Below are 24,866 nucleotides of genomic sequence, written 5' to 3'. Positions count from 1 at the left end.
TTACTTATTCTAAAATAAAAGTAAGCGTCACTATCTTTATCCAACCAAGTTCGCCTATAATGAGTTCAATGTAATAAATTATTTTTGTGAAATACTGTTATAAAGTCCCGTAAAACGCTTTTGTCGAAAAACGATGAGCAGTTTATCAAATAACAAAATACTAGAGCGGCGACTAGACGTGATCTTAAGAGATACTAACTCAGGTGCTTTACTAAAAAAATATTCTTGATAAAATTCAGTTAATTGATGTTGATAATCTATTTGTATAAATTATTATAATTAATAACATACGCTAATTTTAACAGATTTGCTCAACTTAACTAATGATTAACTATTTTTAAATAGTTTATATTATATTATATTAAACTAAACATTTAGTCTACCCGACACAAGCGGTGCTTAATGGGTGGGCCTGAAATATTACTTATCTAACTTTTTCTGTCAAACCAAAAAATAACAAGTTGGCAAGCCAAAATATACCTCTCCTCGGAAGAGTTTTTAATTTTCAGTGAAGCGTAACTGTATCCGATGGTTCTGCGGTAGAACGCTCACCTGTCGTTCAAGAGGGCTCGATCAAAAAATTGTACTACACCCAATGACAAAAAGAGGGCGCTTTTGTAAAAACCTTTTCCCTGATTCTAAGAAACTGGGTACGCAGTGATTACGCTTTGCCCGAAAATGCGAACGCGTTCGCAGGCCTGACAGACAGACAGACACGGTGGTTGTATAACCCCTCCTAGGGTACAAAGTCCCCTCGGAGAGGTAAAAATACAAAAATTAAATAAAGTTTCTGTACATAAATTTAAGGTAAACGTAATTTAATTTTATGTTATAAAACGGATTGGAAGAATATGTAGGATTGTGCAATCACGGTCAGATGAAAAACTTTAGTATTGCACTAGTTTTAAATAGCGTTAGTAAAATACGAAATATCACACGTTGAAATTACAATTGTACCCTTTTCCCGCAACAGTAAAGGATCAGAATTAAAAAAGCTTTTTAAATGTATACATTTCTAACTGATAAATATGAATATCAGTTTGCGAAAAAGAGATACTCAGATGCTTTTATTTTCGAACATGTATAGAATATATTTTTTTCATTTACATTTATATAAACAGTTTAATATTTTACTTTCATTTCATCTAGGAAGGTTTCTTCTAAAACTGCGGTAGTTTTGATTTTTCCCAGAATTTTTTCAAATTTAGTCTTGATTTATGAGACATTCTTTCCCATTTTTGTAATATCATTTGAAGTCCAATACATTTTGGTAGAATTCGAGTATTTCCTGGTCTGATTAATTCTGATCTTCACGTTAATATCAGTTTTCTATTTGACATTAAGGAAAGGTTTTTCCATTTCCATATTCAGTGTAACCCAAAATTATATTTGGAGCCCAATCCCGATTTCCTTGGTCTCGCATTTCGGCAGGCTCTCCTACAAGAAATATTTGTAATCTTAGCATTTTTTACTCTGATATCAAAGCTAGCTTTAATTATTAAACTAACTCGTGGCCAAACGAACACTCTCGAATTTTAATCTTTTCTTTCAATACCTATATCCACCCAGTGGCGTCGCCAGAAATTCGTCAAGGGGAGGGAGCCGAAGTATGTGAATGTTAAGAGGGGGGTTGAAATTTAGTACAGTCAAAGGTACCCGGAAACTCCCCCTTGTCTACGCTACTGTCTACACCTTTACCTCATTATTTTTAAAAATGTAATTATACCTCGGTTTTATTATTTAATGATGGAACGCGATAAAAAGATGCTTTGCTTCCATCTCGATTTCCCGTTAAATTTTGACAATTTTCTGGGAAATAAGTATGATAGTAACTACTTTTATTCCAAGCTGCACGCCGTAAAATCCAATTTCCAAAACTGTTTGTCCTCGGAGGCAAGTTATAAAATTTAGGGAATGACGTCACACACACGTTAATTGCTTAGTCTCAATAGAGGTATTTCAATGCGAAATTATGAAACGTCACACTTGGGGGGGGGGGGGTTAAAAACCTATGCTACTGCCATCTAAGTAAGCCTTCCAATTCCAGTTTATTTTTCTCAGGGGAGCGGCGCTGCTTCGTTGCGAGTTGGTCACAGTTTTTCGCTCTCCGTTTTGTAAGTTTTGTTTTTCGGTTCTTTTGTTTTTTTAGCCCCAGTTTTTTTTTGTTCCTTGTCCCTTTTGTTTTCTGTCTCCCTCCCCTTTCCTTCCCTTTCGCATTGCCGTTTTTGTTTAAGTTGGCTACCGCCAAGTCCTTCGAAGTGGCCGGGCCACGTGTGGACGAGGGGTCGGCCATGTTGATGAGCTCGGGCGAGGAGGATTTCCCAGAATTGGGCTTTACGACGGTAGAGAGAGGCAGAAAAAAGGCGCGCACACACGAACGGCAGGAGGGAGCGACTATCCCCTCAATTCGGACGAAGGACTTCCCGTTCAAATTGCGCCCCGCTGTGGGATCAAAAAAATTCCACGAACTTGGGACTAAGGCCTTGCATCGTTTGGTAGAGTCCACTTTCGGGAGGGGGGTGGAAGCGAAAGCACTGAAAAGCGGTGAATTAATGGTCTCCGCTGCCACGGAGGAGCAACGACAAAATATCCTGCAGACTCCCGCTCTCGGTGACGTCACCTACACGGTGGTGACGGGTAACTCCGCTACGTCAACGGTGTTCAAGAAGATTATCGGAGTACCGCAAGATATTACACGGGATGACATTTTGGAGGTTTTACGTGCCACTGGTGTGGCGATCTCCAGTATTCGTCGCTTGGGGGGCCGTAGCTCGGCGTTTGTTTTGGGATTTCCTGGACAGGCCCCCCACCGAGTTATGTTCTACAGCGCCTCTTACCGGCTGTTCGATTATGAGGCGGGTCCTAGCCAATGTTACAGGTGTCACCGTTTCGGCCATTTTGCCCGGGAGTGTTAAGCCTCGGTGCAATTCGAAATCTGTGCCCAATGTGGCCAGGACCATGTTTATGACAAAACGACCCCGTGTACGAATCCACCAAAATGCGTTAACTGCAAGAGTGCGCACAACTGCAAGGATGGTCGCTGCCCGAAGTTACGTTTGGAGAAAATGGTGGTCACCTTACAGCGCACGGAGCACCTTCCGTTTCCGGAGGCCCGCGAGTTGGCCAAATCACGGAGCTATGCTCAGGTCTCCCGTCAGACCAGGTCTCGAGCTCCCGGACCCCAGCTTGTCCAGCAACGGACCTCTCCTCCCCAAATTACGCCGGCTCGCATTACTTCCTCGGAGAATTCGCAACAGCCGCCCTCCTACCAGCCCCAGGGGGATAACACCACATACTTGGGCGTGGTGGAATTTCGCGACTTGCTGGAGATCCTTATCCGAGGGGTGGCGCAACTTCTCACGGGGGCACCAGCTATTCCTCAACAATTGGATGCTGCTCTCTCCGTCTTGGTGGATCAAGTTGTGGGCCGTTTTGGCAACTCTTCAGGCGTCACCGTTAGTCCCCAGAGCTATGTCGCTGTCTCCGCCCCCACCGATAGGCGTTCCGCTCCCCCTCCCGCACACCAAGATGGGGCTACATAACTTCGCCCTTCTTCAGTGGAACACGAAAAGCGTTAACGCCCGCCTTGGAGAACTGTTTAATCTCATCCGCATCCATCAGCCGTCTGTTATCGCGCTTCAAGAGACATGGCTTCAACCCCATGACCTTCTTCGTTTAGACTTTAGTATTTACGAGGTCTTCCGTGTTGACCGTCCGCACCAACCGCTCGGGAGGGCGCTTCTCAAGTAGGCACCCCAGGCGGTCGGCTGGCCCTTAAGCCACCTTTGGGTGGATCGCCAATAATTCAAAAGATAAGAACCGAGGTGACGTAAACCTAAAAGAGGGAGAAATATCGCCAAAAGACACAAACCAATGACGAACGTTTTCACTGATAACACCCCAACGTCTTGGGAGTTATTTTGAAAGCGGTGTTGAACTTCCTTGACGTCACGGGGATTGGCATTCAAGATGTCCAACAGCAAACGATTCGACATGGCTTCGGACAAATTCTTAAACTCTTCAGTCCGCACAACGTCGTCCTTGTAAGCGGTTACGTATTTCACGGCTTCCTTTTTCAAGTAACCCGCCGATAATTTTAACGAGAGTTCATAAAAGCAGACGGAATTCTCAACGTTTAATCGAGAAACTAGATGGCGTTCGCAAAGTTCCATTAAAAGGGGTAAATCGTATTTTTCAGAAGCGTACATCAACTTCAAACAAGTGTTGTCCAAATCGGGTGTCTGGCGGAGATATAAGTAGTGAAGCAAGTCGGAGACCGTTTCGGAATCGAACACGCCCCGTAAATCGACAACGTCGTCTAGCATTTCTTTGTCGAACATTTTGGACGTGGATGTCAGCACCGCTTTGTGGCAAGGGAAATCCCGCTCGCTGGTTTTAAGGACGCAGTCGGTGTGGTTCTTGGTTTGGTGCATTCGGCTCAGGACGTCGACATTCTGATCGCCTTTGCAAAAGTCGCGAGTGTTTGTTACAGTGTTGATATCGTCGATGACGGTTATGTCGAAACGAACTCGAAGATTCAGCTGAGAATCCTATTAATATTGGCAAAATATATTTATTTGAGATATAAAACATACAGTGACCAGAAATGAAAAAGACTTTTAAATAGTGTGTATAATTCGGTGCTTGCTCGTAGCGTCATAGGCGTACGTCGTAGCTAAGCCCCGCCTTAAAACAGCCGTCATGCATTGTACTACGTCAAGTAAGCATCTATTTTTTTTTGTGAAAGTGTGTTTATTTTCATTAGGCCTGTAAGGTATATTACTCTCCCTGAACATATAACGCTACCTCGGGCGTATGGTGTCGACAAAAACTTTCCTCGCTCCGGGAAGGAGGTTGCCACCGATTTCGCAATACCCATCGTAGGGGTTAAACCTCCGACCCGAGCGAGGAAAAGACAGAATTGAGATCGCGACTAAGAAGACGCGATGTGGTTTTGAGATGTGTGTGCGCGCCGTGACTTTGGCCCTCTCGGACAAACTTCCGCGAGACGGACATGTTTTTGTAAATATACTTTCTTTGTGTTCGTGTAAATATATTTCTTGTTGTACATACTTTTGATTTGCTTCTTATGTTTATTCATTATTTTATTATAGTAACCATTTAACTCCCTATTTTATTCATTTAATGTAACACTTAATCCTAATCCTAATTAATTACCCCTAGACAACTTAACCATAATTTAAAATCCCATTTACTTTACCATAATATTTGTCCCCTCGGAGAGGTAAAACGTTCTGCGGAAAAAACGGAGAAAGATAAAATGCTAATAATAAGGTTAGCTGGTAGTGCTCGAAAAGGCTCGAGGAAGGTGAATTTTCTGTTGGAAATCGTAGAGAGTCCGACGAAGTAACCCCTCGAATGAAAAGATGTGGAGAAAAAGAAAATGGAAAACAGTTACCTAGTAGTGTCGCACTTACAGGTTCAAATCACACAGAGCGGTATCGGCTAACTTGAATTAGACGGCTCGTCCAATGAAATATGTACAAACACTGGGATAGCGTGTTTAAAGGCCTGGTGTGGAACTTTCTTATCGAAGTCGTGTATGGCCAGAAGAAATAAAAAAGTGTGGCACTTACTTATCGAAGCCGTGTTTGGCCAGAAGTAATAAATAAGTGTGGCACTTACTTGTCGAAGCCGTGTTTGGCCAGAAGTAATAAATAAGTGTGGCACTTTCTTATCGAAGTTGTGTATGGCCAGAAGTAATATTTCACTCAAATTTAAAGTTTATTACCAATTCATGACTTTCTGCTACCTACTTAACGGGAATAATGGCAAGAATAATATTATCGCCTTCTTGGCGAACTTGTTTTCGTATCACAAGAACCCAAACCTTAATGTTCGTATTTCCCTGCTGCTTGGTTTTGGGCTGGTTGCAGCCTACTTCCAGGGGCTAGTAGGCCACACTTTTAAGCTCTCTGGCGCTCTTTTAAATCATAATAGGAAAATATGAAAATAACAGTCATACTTCTCAACTCACCCCTACAACTCCTTAAAATTTTTGCATAACCTTTTGAAAATGCTAGATTTAAACGACTAACTAATAGGCCTTAGCAAAAAACGAGCGATTGCATCGAACACCGCCATTCTATTTTTACTGAGCAGGCAAAGACATAACCCAGTGAGAGGCTAGTTCGATAGGGTTAAATTATTTGGCATCGGTATCGCTACTGCCATCTGGTTCCCAATAAGAACCATAATAATTTTTAAAAACAATTTCTAACCGTAAATATAAAATAAACTGTATCAAAAAATATAACGCGATTATATAACAAACTACAGAACCTGCCTGTAAAATTTCAAGTTTATCAAAGCAACCGCTTTAAAGAAATAGGAACGCAGAGAATAGCGTTTACCCCCATGTTAATTTTCAATACATAAGCTGAAAGACACTTGAATTTTCCTCAAAGATTGATGAAGCCGATCTTATGTTAAAAACTTGACTAGCTTTATCGATAATGGACGGTTGATTGCAATCTTCGGATTTACTGTTCTAATCATTACGTCGGAAGGAAAAACAAACGTCCGCGGCAGGACTCGAACCTAAAATCTTCTAATTCGAAGTCAGACTTTTACTATCCGAAGTCAGATGCCTTATCCATTAGGCCACGCAAACGATAACAATTTCATCCTATATTTATATTTGGCTCTTTCCAAATCCTTTGGGACTGATTATTCGCACGTTAAAAAGTTTAATCGGAAACACTAAGTCCATCTGAGCCAACGCGGAGTAACAACGTTTTTGTATATTTTATCAACGGGTCCTTTATTATGTACTACGCTATACAGTAAAGGCTTCGGATATTTCGAAATAAGGCTTAAACATATAAAATATCGCGAAACAGAAAGGTCGCGTAGGGCATCCGAGTTTACTTTTCTACATTACAAATGTCTCAATTAACCAACAGTAATCATACTTACCTGGCGTCGCTGCAGCCTTGATCTATGAGGAGGCGGGCTTGGACGAGAACCCATCATTGCACCGCGATGGGTTTGACTCCAACTTTCTTCTGCAAATTGCATTAGATGGGGCGTATAATTTATGGAAGCGGGGTCCTGCGTACGCGCTCGACCCCAAACAATTCAATTGTAAAAATAAAACCGCGTAATTGATAAACTTCCCGGTGTCGTATTAGTACGATCAGAGATAATTTATAATAGGAAGTGGAAGGTAGGGGATGAATTGTAGTTCCTAAACCCCCGCGATCGAAATATCTAGCCAGGCGGGTTTCCGGTATGACGTTTTCCCTGGGGGCGGGTCTAGAGTGAGCTGTTGAAAAAAAAAATTTAAAAGCCGAAGAAGTAGGCAAGGAACAGACGAATGACCAAGCTGCGGTGTGTGAGCGATGTCCTTCGGAAAAAAGGTTATTTATTTATTATTTTGCATCTTACTTTAAATTATAATTATTATTAAATTCTTATTTATTTAGTTGCTGTAACCATTGTTTGAAATGGACCATCAAAAAGATGAATACCCAGAAATTGGTTTTTCGTTTGGAGAAGGATCTTGTTGGCTCTAATTTCATAAACTTCAATGAGTGTTTTGCATCTGTTACTATACACCGCTCCAAAATGTTCAAAGTAACTGCTCATTGTTTTATGATTATTCGGGCGCCTCTCACAAGGAGACTACCCGAGGTGTAACTCATCGATTTTGTTTAAATTCAGGGATTAAGTAGACCTTCATGTAACTTAAAAAACGCCAAAGGGAAAAAAATGCGATGGGCTTTAGTTTTACCATGGCAACCGAAAACGTTTTAGAGAACTAAAATAATATATTTATCTATGTAAATTAACATGGCAAAATCGAAGATTCTATTATGAAATTATTCAAAAAAATTTAAACAAAGGTGGTTTAATTTGTGTAAATATCCAATTTTGGGTAAATATCTAATTTCGGGTAAATATCTAATTTTAGGTAAATATCTAATTTCCGGTAAATATCTAATTTCCGGTAAATATCTAATTTTAGGTAAATATCTAATTTTAGGTAAATATCTAATTTTAGGTAAATATCTATTTTTGGGTAATATATCCAATTTTGGGTCGCTATCTAATTTTGGGTAACTATATTTTTTGGGTAACTATCTTAATTAGGGTAAATGTCTAAATTTGGGTAAATATCTAAATTTGGGTAAATATCTAAATTTGGGTATTTAAATTTGAGTAATAATTTGGGTAAGTACTTAAATTTGTGTAAATATTTTAATTCAGGTAAATATCTAAATTTGGTAAATATTTAAATTTTGGTAAATATTTTAATTTAAATATTGAAATTTAATTTAGGTTAGTATTTTTATTTGGGTAAGAATTTAAATTTGGGTAAGTATTTAATTTTGAGTAGGTATTTAAATTTGGGTAATTAAATTTAATCTGAATTCGGGTAAATATCTAAATTTTGGTAAACTTCGGAATTTGGGGTCATTTCACGACAAATCGACCAAAGGTTTTGGAATTTACCACCCTACCTTTTTAGATTTGGATAAAAATTAGTCTTAAGGGTTATTCTGGTCGATAAAGCCGAATAAATTTGGGTAAATATCTTAATTCAAATGGGGTAAATTGGGTAAATTTACTATAAATATCTAAATTCAAATGGGGTAAATTGGGTAAATTTACTATAAATATCTAAATTCAAATGGGTAAATTTACTATAAATATCTTAATTCAAATGGGTAAATTGGGTAAATTTACTATAAATATCTAAATTCAGGTAAATTAGTAAACTTCATATCAAATGTCTAAATTTGGGTAGATTGATCAGGTACTGTAAATTGGGTAAATTCATATCTAATGTCTAAATTTGTTTAGAATTATCAGGTACTGTAAATTGGATAAAATTTTATCAGCTACTGTGAATTGGATGAAATTTCATCAAGTTTTTAAATTGAATAAAACTTGAGCAGGTTATGTTAATTTAATTCGAAAAGCTTTTTTAGGTACGTGTAAAATTCAAAGAATTTAGGTAGTGAAACCATTTTTTAAATCAATATTATATATAAAGTTAAACAATATTGTTTAAGATAATTTTTAATTTAAATGAAATATGTGAATGTATTTATTATTATATAGAAAAAAGTTTAGACATTTACCCAAAATTAGATATTTACGAAAAATTAGATATTTACCCCAAATTAGATATTTAAGAATAATTAGATATTTACCCAAAATTAGACATCGCGGGGGTTTAGGAGTTACAATACACCCCCCACCTTCCACTCCATATTATAAATTATCTCTGGTCGTACTAAAACGACACTGGGTAGTTTAAGAAATACGCTGGATTTCATCCCATTAGTTTCAGTTTTCGAGCGCGCACGCAGGACCCCGCTACCATAAATTATACGCCCCATCCAATGCAATTTGAAAAAGAAAGTTGGAGTCAAACCCATCTCGGTGCAATGATGGATTCTCATCCTAGCCCGTTTCCTCATAGATCAAGGCTGCAGCGACGCCAGGTAAGTATGATTACTGTTGGTTAATTGAGACATTTGTAATGGAGAAAAGTAAACTCGGATGCCCTACGCGACCTTTCTGTTTCGCGATATGTTATATGTTTTAACCTTATTTCGAAATATCCGAAGCCTTTACTTTATAGGGTAGTACATAATAAAGGACCCGTTGATAAAATATACAAGAACGTTGTTACTCCGCGTTGGCTCAGATGGAATTTCTGTTTCCGTTTAAGCTTTTTCTGTGCGAATAATCAGTCCCGAAGGATTTGGAAAGAGCCAAATGGATAAGGCGTCTGACTTCAAATCAGAAGATAGTAGGTTCGAGTCCTGTCGCGGACGTTCTTTTTTTCTTGCGACGTAATCTTTATACCACTGATTAGAAAATCAAATCCGAATATTGCAATCAACCATCCCTGGTCTGTATAGCTAGTCCACTTTGTAACACAAGAACGGCTTCATCAAGCTATGGGGAAAATTCAAATGTCTTTCAGCTTATGTACGGAAAATTAATCGCGTTGTTTTGCAAACATATAAATTAAAAGACTAAATCCGCCGCATTGTAACTGAGAAGGTCAAAGTACTATGAACCCGATGTCTAGAAATAAATTATTAAAATTTTATATAATAATGTAATATTTATTAAAGTATAGTCAGTAATAATAATTTTATGTAATTTTTATAGAAGTATTGTTTTTATGTATGTTACACGTTTAAAAATAGACAATTGAAACTGAGATATAATATGCGGTAATAATTTAAAAAATGGGGCTGTATTTGTAGTTGCACGAGTTTAATTTCGCTCTGCGCTGTTGTCTGAAGATTTTAATATAATTAATATAATTAAAAATTGGTACGTAAATAAATATATCTTAAGTAAAATTTATAGTATTGTAATTCCAGCTTATTTTTTTACTACCTTGGAGATAAGAAATATTTTTGTTCGGCAGTTATTCATCTTTTCAAGAACCTTTCGCTATCAGATGACCAAAATAACTTTGTAGAAATTAATGCTTATATACCCTTTTTAAGGGAAGACAATAGAGCGTTTTATAAAATCTTTGTGGTGTGCTTTCCCCCTTTTGAGTTCGAAGGAGGTGAAGGTTTTGGCCGTATTTTCGTGTGAGAGAAAAATATTTATCTGGCAAACCCGTAAGAAATTGAGAGCAGTCGATTTTTAGGAGTAGCGTAGTTGCTAGCCTAGGCTTCACTAATTTCCGGCTTTCCGCGCCGTTTTTCTTTTTTTATATGATTTTTGTAGTAAATCAACGGGTTTAAAATGAAACTTAGATCATGAAAATATTCTTAACCTCAAACATACTTCAACACCAGTCCTAGGGTCCCTCCTACAACTTCTAAAAGGTACGTCTCTAAAATATTCATATAAAGACAGGACATAATCCGAATTCTCTTAAACTAAAGAATAACAAGAGTTGTTAGTCCTGCTGAACTAGCTCTATAGTCTGTATGAAAAGTTTGGCCGGTTTTAGGCTGATTTTATAGAACGCTCTATTACTAGAAGTTGGAAACGCAATGAATTGTTTAAAGGCTGCTCAGATTGAAAATTTGTTCCTGGGTACGGAGAAACAAGAAACGTATTTTAATAAAATATTTGGGAATAGTTCTACGCTCTCATTTTGAAAGAGCTGTTCGTGGCACCTAGGAGCAACAAACACAAGGAGAACGCCGCTAGCCTTAAACACGCTAACGAAGGGTTGTGTACGAATTTTATTGGACGAGCGTCACGAGCCTTTACGCTGAACGTTTTACGGGCGGGGGAAGACAATTTCCGAATTTTCCCCTTCCGACGGCAGCAGGCGCTAAAGCGTCTAGCCAATGAAAAACGTACGCAAGAAAATCCACGACTTATGACGGGTTGCGTTCTCCTTGTGTGGGGTGTTGTGTTTGTTGCTCCTAGCTGGCACTGTCAGCCCGACTGAAATAACGAATAACATTTCTTCGCATTTTAATGAAAAAATCATTTAATATTCGCTTTTATTATTCACAATAAATCTTTTTAAATGAGGTCCCTCTCTCTTATTACTCGTCACTCGTTTGAATCATCCTAGTTTGAACTAAAACGTAACACCCCTCGTATAACGAGGTAAATAAAAGTGAACCATTTCAGCGCACCTCTCTTAGGGCAGCTGAGAGCGAGCCCGGGCCCCGGGAATTTGTCGGGCCCGACCTCTCTAAACTTCTCGAACAAATATTTTTATTTTCCAAGCATTTAAAATGAGCGTAATATTTACTAAAATAGAGTTTTTCATTGTGGAAACTAATATGAAATACGACGAGTTAGTTAAATGTTTCGTCTCCAAAGGTCCTGTGAAAATTACGGAATTCCTTGATAACGTTTAAAATGCATATTATACATGACCTATTTCGGTAAATGGAAATATCAAATTGGCGTCTGGTGCCTTGATTTAATCGGTGACAGAATAACTCCGCCCAAAAAACCGCACGCAGCGCGCGCTAAAGGTTAAAACCGTTTTAGTTCAAGCGCGCGCTGCACGCGGATTTTAGGGCGAAGTTATTTTGAAACCGATTAAATCATGGCCTAAGCGACACCTTTTGTTCAACGTTCTTATACATAGTTCCTCTATGTACATATATACGTTCTTGGTAATCTAGTATAGTTGGTCGCTTCTTCGAAACTTCAGATTTATTTTACAGTAAACCCCGCGGCTAACTAACGTACTCTACAAAATATTTCAAATTCTCCAAACACATATTATAAGAAGATCATTATATTTACGAAAACAGGACTGAGCTTGACTCTAATGTGAGTTCCGATGAGTTATTTTCATAAACTATCCGAAAGTTCGTCTCACCAAACACGCTTTCGACTTACGAAAATAAATCTGTTTTGATGATTAATAAATTGTGATTTCAAAGAAGTGTTTTTGCAAATTATTATTTGGAAATGATTGTGAATATCTCCTTTTTATTTTGTACCGTATGTTTTTGATTATATAACTTTGTTTATAAGGTGGTCTTTTCCATTCTAGGGCTGGATTTAATCAGAAGGACCTCTAAAACGATCAATTACGAAAATTATAAAGAGGGTAGTATCTCACTTCGAATTTTTCTAAGAATCGACAGCGAATGTAAGATCACATTTGGAAAGACTGTTATTTTACATCAGTTTAAATTTTCTGAAGAGGAACTCTGCTGTGATTATATTTCAATTGTTCCTTTTGATTTCGATGCAATAGACACAACAAAAATGTAAGAAAACATTCCAATTACCAATTCGCTAACTCTAGTTTTTTAATTGATTATTAGAATAAGACTAAATATTATTTAATTAAATAATAAATAAATAATAATACAGAAGTATTCAAGCGAGGAGCACAGAATGAGAAACTGTAGAGATCTAGCGTTGAGTCTCAAATTGCCTTTCGTCAGTTAGCAATTTCGCAGTGGTTGAAAAGTCGGAACCACTCCTTCCGGATTCTCTCCCCATTGGGCAAAATGGTTTTCCCCGGGTTCTTCGGTTTCCCCTTGTATAACAACTGTAGAATTTCATGGTAATAGTGCAAAGAGCTGTTGGCTCGGGTGCCAAGAAGGGTTCGCCAACACCCCCCTACGCATTGCAACCCGGCCACCTCATTTAAAGGCATCAACAGTCGCTTTATGACTTGGCCTTAAATGGCTCTTTGGTATTAACCTACCTAATTATAGCTAGGAATATGAATGACCCGTATCCTGGAATGGAAAATTGTATTCCCCCAATACGGGCTCCCCGTCGCACCTACGGTAACGTAGCTCGAGATAAAACTTTAACCTAAGTCTGTAGCGCCATCTAACGACAGGCAGTGTTACTAGATTAACATATATGCGTGTTCATAATTTCGTCTGCTTGACATTTTAAATACCAAGTAGTAAAGGGTTTTTCTTTTGTTTAGTAGTAGAAAATGATTTTAATTAGTGGAGAAAGCTGAATGTTTGGTTTAAGGTAGAAAAATTTAGTCATGGGAAAATATTGTTGCTTTGACAATTGTCGCAGTGATGCTAGGTTCCATAGTAACATTATTTTTTATCCAATTCCTAAACCTGGAAGGAATGGGAAAAATTTCAAAGCATGTCAAAAATGGATAGAAGCAATTAACCGTGAAACTATCACTGTGACAACTGTAAAACAACATCATTACGTTTGTAATTTGCATTTCGTTGATGGTAAAGGACCAACTAAAGAAAACCCTTTCCCTTCACAACTCACAAAAGAAGTGCGTGACCCATTATTTTCCATAAACGTGAACAAGACTGGAAACAATAGCTATTCAAAACAGAAATCAGAAATTGAAAGTGCCTTCTCACCCAAACTAGAAACTCGCACCAATAATAGCAATAATCTAAATATTATGGAATTTGACCAATTAGTGTTGCCAAATAAACATTCTATTACGGGTAGTGTAGAACTGGAATATAACCAAGAAACATCACTACCAAACCAAGAAACATCACTAACAATAAGCATTTCCACCTTTTTTTAATTGAAGTAATGATACTTAAGTATTCCATTTAATTTATTAGGAAGTAAAAGAATCAGAATTACAAATAATGATGGATGTAAACCCTACTAGAATTGAAAGACTACCTGGAGATTCACAACAAGCTTTGTTTTTGGATCAAGCTATAGATAATGAACCAGTGCGTGAAGCGCTTTCCCTTGATGAGCTTCGAAAGGAAATTGTTCTACACCAAGAGGAAAATAAGGAAATTTTTTGTGGACTATTTTATTGGAGCCAAAACTCCTCATTTTGTCTAAACGAAAAGGCAGTAGTTTAACAGTTAGGTTTGAAGTTCACCAATCATTGAATGTTGACATGTTTATCTTAGAAAAGAGTATTGACAAAACTCATAACATATTTTCAAAAGGCTATAAGATTAATTCTTCCCAGGAATTACTTGATATGACATCACATTTTGATAATAATTTGAGCGTCTGCTGGGGTGTATCTGAGACTCTATTTGACACCTTTTTAAAACACTCCCATAAGTCTGCTCAATTTTATCCAGAAACAAACAGCCTTAGGTCTCTTAAATGCCAATACATCAAGAACAAATCTAGTGGTTGGTGTATAAATTGTAGGCTACTACGTAACAATTTATTGAAAAGACTTAAACGGAAGAAAAAATGTGCTATTTTTCCGAAGCAAACTACTCTTGGAAATTTAGATTTACAGCAAATACGAACGCGAATGACTGCTATGAAATTAAAAAACCTGGCTCTCAACAGAAGAAATAAGGCTCTTAAGAAGCGGATTGAAAATCTAATTGCCACTGATGGTGTTCAACTTACTACTGAAGAAAACGCTGAAGTGTATAAAATATTGCAGGACAATCCTTTTGAAACAGCAACCAAATTTCAACGGTTTCTGTTACATCAACAACTACAAATTAGGCATACACCCTATTTTACAAAATAAATCCAATTACCAATATTGTAATACCTAATTAAACAATATATATTTACCATTATTTGTTTCTTTTTTACTTTTGGAAAAAACAGTATAGTTGTGCTCTTGGAAAATTAAATAGATCGCTTTTCCTGGTTTCATTCTGATTCTAAATACTCTAAAAACACATGGCGTGCCAACATCTAGCAGACGAAAATATTTTCTTCAGTTCAAACTATTTCCGTTAGATGTCTATACGGTATTGAGTTCAATGTTTTAACGCTGCCAAGCCTACCTACCCAGTCCTGCCCTTCATTTCCTCTCCATAATTTCCATCCTCCTAGATTATAGTCCCCATTTTTTTTCCCATTTCCACCTCTGCTGCGCGTATATTGGCAATTTATCAGTTTTGTCGTGGAAGACGTCAACTCAGCCTGAGAGACTTTTAGCCCTTTTTTGGGTCGCGCTGTAACCTCAACCACTTGTCGTGTTTTAATTCTGTAAACGAATTTAAAATCAAGATGTTTTACTTCATAGGCCCGTCTTTTCACGATTTATAATTTAATCAATAACGCCGAGAAAATATAAGTTTTTGAAGCCACGAAATTACGGTTTAGAGGCATTCATTTTATCTCAAGTTTATCATTGGTGCGCATGCGCTACAGGAAGTTCATTTTGGGGGTCCTTCATAAAGAACGTAAGTAAGTGATAGTTTGTTGTTGGGTGATCCATAAATTATCTTTTGTATTAAAGCACATGTTAAGATTGACAACTGTTTGAGTGAAGAGAAAATTAATTTTCGAGTTTTAATAAATGGTTATATTATCAAGAATGTATTTATTTATACTCAGGGTGAATGAATATGTCGAGACGATTGACGGTCACGTTGAGGCCCTAACCCCGTCACGCTAAGGGGGGGGGGGGGGAGGAGGCGGTCTTATTTTTTGCGTCCTCGCAGCGGCGTTAATTAACGCGTCGAAAAACGTAATTTTTAAGAACCAATGAGATTGCAGTATTATTTGATTTTATTAAAGCGGAGGAGCATACCGGGGGCCCCAACGGGTGGAATTGGAGAAACGCTAAATAAAATCTCGACATATTAATTCTCCCTGAGTAGAAATAAATGCATTCTTGATATTTTAACAAAAACAGTTCTCCGAACTGAAAAAACTGTTTAGAGCTCTTACCAGATAAAGCCTTAAAGGTGCAAATATTACTTTTAATCCAATTTTATATCTTTAATTATTTAGTAATGTAGTCAACCATACATTCAGTCTTCCAAATGCCAAATACCCTATTTCTGGGACCGATGTTTATAGCCATATATAAAAATAATGATAATTAAACTTTATGAATAATGTTGATACATCCAGACTTTAAACCTATTATTCTAGAAAACAGATCGTGGTAGGGATGTGGAAAGGTTTTAAACTGATCTTGAAGATTCGCTCTAAAATACAGGGTGTCCACTAAAAAATGAACCAGGGCGAATATCTCAAAATCTGTTTTAGGTAAGATTTTGAAATTTTCAACTCGTATACAAGATGTAGGGGGAAACCTACTGCGAAAATGTCGATGCCCTTGAACCGCGTCTTCAAGGTCATATAAAAACTAACTCGAGAACCGTAAGTGTTACAAAGTTGGTTCCAATTAGAAAAGTGTTCCACCTGACTTTCTAAGTACCAATAGCTTTGACCTGATCGGATTTGACCAATAGGAAGCCGAGAAATGCTAGATGAAAACAAGAAGTTCGTTAAGTTCTTAACGTGTCGAAAGCGAGGTTCGGGAGCTGATAACTCTAAAGATAATCGTGTTAGAGTACTGTTAGTCTAGAAAAATTAAATGAGGTACCCATGGTTCCACCAACCCCACCAAATTTAAATTCTAGTTTTATCTCAAAGTAATTATTCTATGAAATCGTACTTTTGCTGATTATAAATAAATTATTTGCATCTTGTGATTTCAGGGCTACATATGGCAGCCCTAACAATCCAAATTTTAAACTTAACGAATCTTTAAATATATTGGAGACTGTTGATGTTGATGAAGAGTCCACAAATTTAAAACCACTCTGCTTTGTCGAAACACAGAAATTAATTACATTAGTAGAGACGTCTATAAATAAAACATGTGATGTTGATAACTGTGGAAGGAAAGTTACGATAAAGAAATATTTTAAAGGCGCAATCTTTCATAGCTCGTGGAAATGTAACAGAAAACCAAATCCGCATAAAGGTTTGTGGACTTCTGTTAGTACTGATTTTAATCTTAAATTTGCATCATGTGCACTGTATTCTGGCAGCTCTTTTTCCAAAGTAATTGAAGAACAATAATTGTTTGGCTTTTTTCAAATTGATTTATTATGATAACAATTCATATTTCAAATAGTTACAAACCTTTTTCTCTCAATTGGAAGTGGAAATTATGAGTCATACTTTACTATACCATCATCACGAAGAATCCTGCTATCCTGCCATTTTGCAATATTGGGATTCACAGCAAATAACATTACTCTCCCAAATTAAGGAGCCACTAATAATCTCCCGCGATGCACGTAAATAAGTTCTTTGAAAAATTATAATTCTTCATATTGTTATTCTTTATACTGATGATATCATAACCATTGCTTTGCCTAGGTAATGATTCGCCGGGATTCTGCTCAAAATTCTGCACGTATACAGCCGTTTGTACCAGAACCAACAAAATTATTGCGATAGAATTTGCTGAAAAAAGGGAAGCAGAAAATAAGAGTGTAAATATGGAACCTCTTTTGTTTTCGAAGGTTGATACAAAAATTGGAGAAGCACTGTCCAGAAGCTATTGCTGAGGTGGTAACAGATGCTCATTCCCAAATCAAGTGCATTTTAAGTAAAACTTACCAAAAGTATATCATTTGTGAAAATTCTAACAATTGGATTTAACAGGGAAGGAGTATCATAACATTAAACACTCTCACGACATTTGGCATGCTGCCAAAAATTTGATACAAAGATTAAGTAAAGTAAATATTTTTCGGTAGTAAATTTGAAATTTCTTTGCATACATTACCTTTTAATTTCTTTATCAGATTAGTAAAGAACGGGGATGCCACACAATTGAGCCATGGATAGACCATATTGTCACCCATTTCTGGTGGTCATCAGAAAACTGCAAGCAGGATGAAGATAAAATTAAAGTGAATTATTTTAAAATAATTATTAATTAGTTAACTGAAAATACCTATTTCAGAAACTTTGGTTAACATCTCTGCACCATGTCACCAATGGTTGTGCCCATGAAGAGTTGGATGCCGAGGAATATCGTGATAAAGAGTGGTTGGAGTATGAGAGTGTAGCTTATCAAAAACTTCGTACTGTGATTTGTGACAAAACGTTTTTAAAAGATTTTCACTTTTATGAAAACTTTAGGTATATTCTTTTTATCTTATTATTATTCGTGAAAAAATTCACTGGTTTTTTTTAAAGACACACTGGTACACTGGAATCTTTTCATTCGGTAATTTTAGCGTACGCATTGAAAAAACTTCCATTTGGGTAAAAGCAACTTTTACGAATTATTTTAATACAAATATCTAATGTATAATTGTTTCAGCTACAAGTCTTATATAGCCCGAAATCTATTGACAGTTTTTGACCACAACACCAATGTCAATCGCCCCCATGCTACTGATAAAAAAGGAGTCCTAGGGTAAAACTATTAGTAATTTTCATGTTTTATTCTAATTTGTTTGCGTTGAAATAAGTATAAAGTCAAATGCTCTAAATCAACCACTAAACGCACTGCTGTGCCAGTGAAAGTAGCAAAAAATACAAAACCAGCTGAAGAACTTTTAAAATTAACTCTCTCTAAAGAAATAGTTAGAAAATCATGCGATATGTTTGATGATTTAGTTTTAATTAAAAAATCATTGCCAGCATCTGTTTCCTCTAAACAAGAGCTGATTGTACTGCGAGAAGAAAAATCTAGGTTTTCTCTTGAAATTCCAAATGGAGAATTGGACCATTTGTTTGAAAAATGTGAGTCTAACAAAGAATATTAAAAATAATAGGAATTACATGATTTAATTAAAATTTTATTCACTTATTTGTCGTCAGTAACTAAAACCAATTTGCTAGTAGTGTTTTAAAATGACTATCTTCGGCCACCTCCCCTTCCACCCCTGGCTCCCCTCATTCTTCTCAAGAGATTTGCAGCAGATTCTTTATATCCAGTATATTCAAAAGTGGATATAAAACAGAAAGTTTGGGAGGACCCGGTAGCCCTGTTCCATCAAAAATGAGGATCCCCCAAGCATGCCCCTAGTTTGTGCCTACCCCCTTTGGCGGAGCATTACAAATGGCGCTTTACTCGCATGTACCTGCGTAAATCGGCTGATATATTATAGTTCTTCTTCAGTTCCTTATCCACCTGATTATATAGTCTTTGGGCGGGATTTGGTGCGTCTGCTCTTTGTGAAAATTCACATGTTTGGCAAGGCTTAGGTAGATAATTGATAAAAACATTTTTGTTTTGTTTGAATGGGGTGTGCGGCTTAAAGTGTTTAACGAATTTAAAAACAATGGAACTTCAAAAGAACTACTAGAAGATATGTGTTCTCAACACGAGTTGTTACATTCGCATTACTCTGAAGAAAGAGGAGGATAGTGGCTTTCTGTACGCATGGAATAATTGGGTATACAATTTAGTACTTAATGAAGAAGGAATTGACCCAGTTATAATTTATGACCCAATATATGCAAATGAACTCTCCAATGTAGTACATTGGATAGCTTGGCAAAAAACATCAATAAAATCCCTGTAGTTTTGAGGGGAATTAACAACGGAGGTTTATTTATTGCACATGATTCCCTAATGCCGTATGTGTCAACAGTTACAAAAATTGTTATCGGATCAGTTTCGCCTCTCATCTGGTATAAATAATCCAGGGAAAACAATTAAAGAAACTACTTCAGTTGTAAATTGATTAAAATTTAAAGAAACATTTTTAACTATAATTCGAAAAGTCCCAGCGGTGATTGAGAAAAGTTTCAATATAAAATATTATACACGACAGGCTACATGGGACATTATCAACTGAAGTTAGTAATTTAATCGGGGTGCAGTTATCCACTTTTTATTTCTTCAACAGTGTAAAATCTTCATCACAATTTGTCTCCTTAGCAGCTTCATTTGGCTCACATTTACGTTTAGCACATTTAAGTTTATTAGTTGTAAAACAATTAATTTCATCCCCCTTTTCTTGAGATACAATTGAACCCAAAATCTCAGTTTGCGATTCTGCATTATTACCTTGGTTATTACTATCATTGATTAAATAACCTTATAAGGTTATTTAATCCATGTTACTATACTAAAATTTGTCTGTACATCCCTATCTACTGGAATTTTAGTTAAGCCTTGGTTTAAATCTTCACTGGTTTGTATAGTACCAATTGAATACAAATCTTTTATAAATAAATTACACTGACTAAATTTACTTTTCGGCTTTAAAGCTAACTCTTCTGGTGTATATTTCTTACGAGCTTGAGCCACGCTGAACTTAACAGAGGCAAAATTTTTGAAACAGGAATAAATTAACCAACGTGACAACGTCTTCGGGAATTTTACCAAGGAATGCTTCTTGGTTTTACCGCTAGGTTAGCTAGCATCGCCCATCTGAACTATTTCCTCTGACCGTGACGTCATGAGACATAGGCCAAACGTAACAGAGTCGTTCCTGATTGGCTCAATCATTGTATAGGGGAAACAGCTCCTCATTTTTGAAGGAAACCACTGAGAAAGCTAACGAACCCTTTTCCTCCCAGACTTTCTGTTTTATATCCACTTTTGGTATATTGCCCATTTGCACTAGGATACCTCTGTCTAATTTTGACAACGGCACAAGAAGGAACTATTTAACGATTGCCTCTGCCCAACAGACCAACATGCCAAGCTGTAAAGGCCCTGTAGGCAGAGTGCCTATAGCACCTGTTATTATCTAAATAACGTATGTTGCCATTATCGTGGCAAATTTCCATAATAATATGCAGAGCTGCACGATTGAGAATTAACATTTCAAAAGGCTCGTCAGTTATACAACCAGTGTTCCTATAGAATAGTGAAGGTGAAATATCATTCATTAAGAAAAATTTAAAATTAGCTTACCTTCGGGCAGTGCAACAAACTCTTTCTATTGGAGTTGGCATATCCCTACATTTACCACAATTACACCACCCTGGAATATCATCTGGATCTCCGGCTGGTTCAGGAGGATTTGGAGAAACTGGACTCCCATTGAACGAAACATCCTGGGTATTTTCAACCATATTCACAAGTGGTGTTTGCTCAACATCTACTGGTTCCATTCCTTCCACATAGTTTTGCAACTTGATTTGTGGGTTACCTTTTATTACCGTTACTAGTTTTGCTCGGGGCATCTTGGATATCTTAGGAAGATAGTTTTCAATAAATAAATTTGAAATTTCAATATGAATGCGTTATAAAAATAAAACTTACATCAAGATTGCCATGAGGTCTTTTCTTCAAGCTTTTAAGTCTACTTTTAGTTTTTGGTTCCTTATTTAATATTGATGGCTCAACATGATCGCAAATTTCAAAATTAAGTAATTTTCCATTATCGCACTGAATACCACCATCTTTACCGCATTGGCACAGAGATGTGCAATTTCTACCTTCAACTCTACAAACACAAGAATTTATTTTCTCAGATAAACAATTGCTTTTGCACTTGCAAAATTCCATAACGCTCGCACGTGTTTTAAAAGGCTTAGGTCGATCCTTCTAGCACCACGTGAATTCCCAAAAATTAAACTATCCGAATGCCGTTTTTCGCATTTTCTTTCTGAACGCTATCGCGTGACGTACACAAGAAATAGTTCCTAAACCTCGCCATTTCTCCCCCTAGAGACGTCACTATGACGTTTTTTAAATTCAAAAATATTCCCCTCTTGCCAGTCCCTTTAATAACCAATAATTTTTATTATCAACTGCTCATTTCTTTATCAATGTGATTTTAAAATTGACAATTTATAATAATTATTAGTTCTTTTTAAAAATGTCATTTAAAGTTTGTCACAATAATTTACCGGGTCCTTTGACAATTCTTCAACCCAGTGCCATTATGCGTTTACGAAATATTGGACTTCCTCAAGACCATTATGCAATCTCGTACAAGCAGCTTCACCTAATTAGATACTGTTACGATGTTTATTTACATTAAGACTTGGTTTTTAGGCTTATTTATATGGGTTAAGCAGGTAGGCAGGATCCCACTAATGTTATTTCCAGCTTATTATATTATATAATGTAATATAATATAATGCGATGCGATGTAAAAAACATATACATATCAAATTATATAACTAACTATAGAATCTTCCTGTAAAATGTCTTTCCCGATATTGTTTACCCCAATGTTAATTTTCCATACATCAGCTGAAAGTCTTTGTAATTTTCCCCATAGCTTGGCGAAGCCGATCTTATGTTACAAACTGAACGGTTGAAACTTGATTGCAATCTTCGGATTCGAAATCAGACGCCTTATCCATAAGTTCACGTGGGTGATAAGAAATTTTCTCCTTTATTTATACTTGGCTTTTACCAAATCCTTTGGGACCGATGATTCGCACATTAAAAAGCTTTAGTGGAAACGCAAATTCCCGTCTGAGCCAAAGTATATTTTATCAAGGGGTCCTTTATTAGGTACTACGCTATACAGTAAGGGCATCTGATATTTCGAAATAAGATTTAACATATGAAATATCGCGAAATAGAAAGGTCACGTAGGACAGCCGAGTTTACTTTTCTCATTATAAATTTCCCAATGAAATCGAAGTAATCATACTTACCTGGCGTCGCTGCAGCCTTGATCTATAAGGAGGCGGGCTTGGACGAGAACCCATCATTGCACCGCGATGGGTTTGACTCCAACTCTCTAGTGCAAATTGCATTGGATGGGGCGTGCTATTTTTGGCTGCGGGGTTCTGCTTACGCGCTCGACCCCAACTATCTAGATATAAATTAACTGATTAGGGGATTAAAATAATTAAATAAAATTAGAAAAATCCATGTGGACAAAGAAACTACCACTTGTGGTTTCTATGATGTGGATTTAGAAGAATATGACGATTCTTCTCTAAATCCCACATTTTCAAATTATTAGTCAATCTGTTTTCTAGCCATTTCTCTGAATTCAATTCCAATTTTGGCGTCTAAATCCGTCGGTTCTAAAAGTGCACTTCCTCCTGGCCGCAGAGCGTCACTGATGATAGGATTTTTTTTCTCTAGAATTTCTAGTATGGAAGATCATACTCCCAGGTGAAAGGACCGCCCTATTGTAGTGGGCTTAGAGTCATTGAAGACCTTACTTAATTTTTTTAATTTAACGTGAGTCACAGATTTTTATTGGTATAAACATTTTAATTTTTGCACATTTCTTTGCATTTGTAAAACAGTTCACCAGAAGTGAATCTGAGACCGACGTATATGTTTGCAGTTATATTATACGGGATGTTAACTAAAAACGATACAGAGCCAATTACTCAAAATGTGTTTTATGTAAGAATTTGAAATTTGCAGGTTAAATATAGAGGTCATCAAGGTCTTCAAGGTCTTCAAATTTTATTTCGAGAACCATTAGGATTAGAAGAATGGTTCCAATTAGAAAAGTGATCTACGTTTAATTTTAAGTCTAAACAGCTTTGACCCGATCTAATTTGACTAATGGAAAACCGAGAAAAGTTAGACCAAAAACCATAAGGTCGTGTGTGGTATTCTAATCAAATCCCGACATTTAAGGGCTTATGAATCGAAAACTACCAGATCTAATGGATCAAAATTGTCGTGACACTCTAAACTGAGTGGGGGAGTTCGTAATTTGTAACTTATAATGACCTTGAAAAATTAGTTCAAGGTCATTCAAAATTTATCTCGAGAACCATTAGGATTAGGAGAATGGTTCCAATTAGAAAAATTACCTTTTACCCGAGGTAAATAAACTAATAAAACTACAAAATAAACGTCAATTAATTGATTTAAGACGTACCAAGTATTTTTATTAACTTTTTTTAGTTAAAATGTTTTAAACACAAAAGAATCTAAATAAGTTATTGAAATAAATAAGCAACTAATACACGAGCGCAAGCGTGCGTAGTAGCCAATAGAGGTATTTTTGAACACTTCATAAAATAAGTCTAGAATTTAAGGGAGCTTGAATCATTACATTATCATTGTTATGTTATTTATTATTGGAAAGTTAACCTTCAGTTTTTTCATTATTTATTTATTTAAATTATTTGTAAATAATTTTTACGTTTATTAGTGGCTTATTTATTTCAATTACTTATTTAGATTCTTTTGTGCAACGACCACGGGTTATACACAGAGAAATTACCTTCGGCGATGTCACGTTAGACCCGATTTCTAAAATATACTCAATGACCTAGTATTAAGGCGAAGCGCTAGGTATACCTTCGGTGTGTACCTCCGTGTACCTTCGGCGATGTCACGTTAGTGCCGCGAATGAAAGTCCCGAAAAAATCCGACGAATGGGTCTTGTGACAAAATTTTTCATCCTTAAAATTCTTCAGATTCCCATGTTATTTTCAATGTTAATAATTCCCAATCATGTTGACAAAAACGTTTTCGGTTGCCATGGCAAAACGAAAGCCCGTCGCAACTTTTCCCTTGCAGGTTTTTCAAGTTACATGGAGGTGTACATTATACCCGACTTTGAACAAAATCGGTGATAATCACCTTGGGTCGTCTCCTTTTGTCAGTTTCGCCCGGGGCCGCGAGACCTCTAAGCACGGCCCTGATTGTTCCTAATTAACAGGATGATTTAATAATTGTTCCTATTTGACAGAGTGATTGAATTTTTTTTCCTAATTAACAGGGTGATTGAAAAATGAATAAAAAGCAATGTTCCGAATATTTAAACATTTTTTCAATTTACAAGCGTATAGCTTCATTAGTTCTATGTATCCAGTCGGGG

The 24,866-nt window shown here is 36.6% G+C and overlaps 2 non-coding genes across 2 annotated transcripts; both read left to right on the top strand.

Moving 5' to 3' along the window:
- The first annotated feature begins 6,931 nt into the window (after positions 1-6,931).
- LOC149957742 (U1 spliceosomal RNA) lies at positions 6,932-7,095 on the top strand. Its single transcript, XR_016479380.1, has one exon. It is a non-coding gene; the product is annotated as a U1 spliceosomal RNA (small nuclear RNA).
- Positions 7,096-22,714: 15,619 nt separating this feature from the next.
- Positions 22,715-22,878, top strand: LOC149957741 (U1 spliceosomal RNA). The gene has a single exon (XR_016479538.1). It is a non-coding gene; the product is annotated as a U1 spliceosomal RNA (small nuclear RNA).
- The last annotated feature ends 1,988 nt before the right edge of the window (positions 22,879-24,866 follow it).

The sequence above is a fragment of the Leiobunum rupestre genome, chromosome 2 (assembly GCF_980474605.1).
Source record: "Leiobunum rupestre chromosome 2, qqLeiRupe1.1.hap1, whole genome shotgun sequence".
NCBI lineage: Eukaryota > Metazoa > Arthropoda > Arachnida > Opiliones > Sclerosomatidae > Leiobunum > Leiobunum rupestre.
The sequence above is the reverse complement of the archived record's forward strand: the minus strand, read 5'-3'. Positions and strand labels throughout refer to the sequence as shown.